General features: G+C 41.4%; 1 long non-coding RNA gene across 1 annotated transcript; it reads left to right on the top strand.

Annotated features, from left to right (window-relative positions):
* Positions 1–1467: 1467 nt before the first annotated feature.
* On the top strand, positions 1468–2270 carry LOC311132327. Its single transcript, XR_014613512.1, has 3 exons — positions 1468–1845; positions 1952–2056; positions 2159–2270. It is a non-coding gene; the product is annotated as an uncharacterized lncRNA (long non-coding RNA).

Here is a 2270-nt window from a genome sequence, read left to right as displayed (position 1 = left end):
ACCCCTCATGAGCCGTCCTCTGGCTCCTCTCACCAGTTCCCCCAGAATTCTCCGCCTCCCCCTTTCCCTTCCGATTCCCCTCCCAGTCCCCCTCCACCTTACCACTCCACCCAGGACCAGGACCAGACCCCTGACAGCACTCCTCAGGTAAAACTCTTTCTACAGTCAATAATTCTTATTTCATTTGTACTTGTGTGTACAGGTGTGTGTCATTGTTTTGGTATCGATAGGTTTGTGTTGTCTGTCAAGGGTCAAGTTGTTAGGTCAAGATGAAAGTATTGTTATGATGTCACTGAATGTTTTGTCTGCTTCAGTTGATGTTGCAGGTGAAATGCAGTTTAGTAGAGTTTAAGTTAATGTGATGTCTGTTTTAGGAGTTTGAGGAGGAGTTTGTGGAGGAGCAAAATAATGCTGCAGATGTGCCCCAGTTGCGGTGGGTTCGCTTTCATGTGTTCATCTATAGTAAAAACCTTTGCTTTGAAATAATCTGCCCAATATTGTAGTTATACAGATGTAGGATCTTAATTTGAGACAGTTTGCTACAGCAGGAAAATAATCCTGCAGCAACAGGATACATTTTTCGTTAGGGCAAATCGAGTCTAAAATTTCAAAGTGGAAATTACAAACTTGAAAATTCCAAATACGCTACAAGTTTGCATTTCCTGCCGTGCAGGAAAATTCTCAGCAACAAAAGAGTGATCAAATTAAGATCCTACATTGGTATGGTCTTTCTGAATCCTGCAGTTATAATATAGGCTAACATAAAATTATTTCTTAATTTCATGGCACTGATGTTTTAGCTTCTTAGGTTGAACATTTGTTATTGAACATTTCTATTTACAGGCGTTACTTTGAAAACCAAGGGACAACCAACTTCTCTCTGAGGCTGGCCGCTATCAGACGTGCTATGGAGGTGAGAAAATGTGAATTTAGCACCTTTTGTATTTCACTTCATGAACATTTCTGGACTATTTGTAAATGTACTGTCTTGTTCTCACAGGCTCTGACATCCTCAGACAGTACCTCCCTCAATTACCTCACCCATGCTGGGAGGATGGTGTTGAGTGGATTATCCAAGCTCAACCAGCAGGTAACCAATTACATAATTGTGCAACGTTCATCAGACCAGATATATAGTTCCCACTGGGCACAGATGTCATTTCAACGTCTCGTTTTGATTTACATTTGGTTGAGTTGTCAACTAATGTGAATTCAATGTGAAATCCCCCCAAAAATTAACGTAATTGGATTTAGGTTAAAAGACGAAATTCCCTTACGTTGATGACTTCTTTCAAATCCAATCAGTTTCCCACTTTGATTCAACATCATCACATTGACATTTTTTATTGATACAACATTGATTCAACCAGTTCTTGCACAGTGGGTTACATTTAGGCAACAGTGATTCATAGGGTTTAGTTGAAAAGTTTCAACGTCATACTAGCCAAACAATCGGAGGCCCTTTGAATTACAGACCTGAATCTTTGAGTTTATGATCTAAGTTTTAAGGAATTTTATGATTGTTTTGTTTTGAGGATGTGAGGCAGTTTCAGCAGGCCTACGACCTACTGGTGAACTTCATTAATGAGCCAGCAAACAGGGAGCGACTAGAGCAGGAGATGGCTCTCGTAGGAGTAGGTCTACATGCAAGCTTGAGCGTTAGCTGCAGGCACCGTCTTCTCATCTAACATCTACTCAATGAGACTTTCTAAAGTGCTTGTCAATGAAGATTATGTAATTATCCTATTTGTTTGACTTCAGATCGACCGCATCAACTTCGCAGATGTTTTTTATGAATTCGTTCTACTAAGCCTTCTAGAAGGAAAGACATCTCTTCCTATATCTGTAAGTGTCCCTAAGAATGGAACATCCTGTTGTTTATCTATGCTATACACACTGTTGTCATATCAGATCTGTAGACACTCACTCATGTCCCCTGTTCCTTCTCCAGGAGCCTGGTAGCTTCCTTTATCTGCTCCTGCAAGTCATAATGAGGATTGACCCTCCTGGAGGAGCCTGGACAGAGGCTGCTGAGAACTTCTACCTCCTCGTTAAGGTACATTTGTGTGTCTCTCTCTCTCTCTCTCTCTCTCTCTCTCTCTCTCTCTCTCTCTCTCTCTCTCTCAATAATAGTTGATGATGTGTCTGTTGTCAACAGGACCAGATGAAGGCATGGCTACAATCCATCTTCAACCTCAATGAGTCAATCTATGAAAGCCCAGAGAGGCTCTCGGGGGAGGTGATGCGGAATCTAGAAATACAGGTTGAGT

The sequence above is a fragment of the Coregonus lavaretus genome, assembly GCF_964263955.1.
Source record: "Coregonus lavaretus genome assembly, chromosome: 7".
NCBI classification, from domain to species: Eukaryota; Metazoa; Chordata; class Actinopteri; order Salmoniformes; family Salmonidae; genus Coregonus; species Coregonus lavaretus.
The sequence above is the reverse complement of the archived record's forward strand: the minus strand, read 5'-3'. Positions and strand labels throughout refer to the sequence as shown.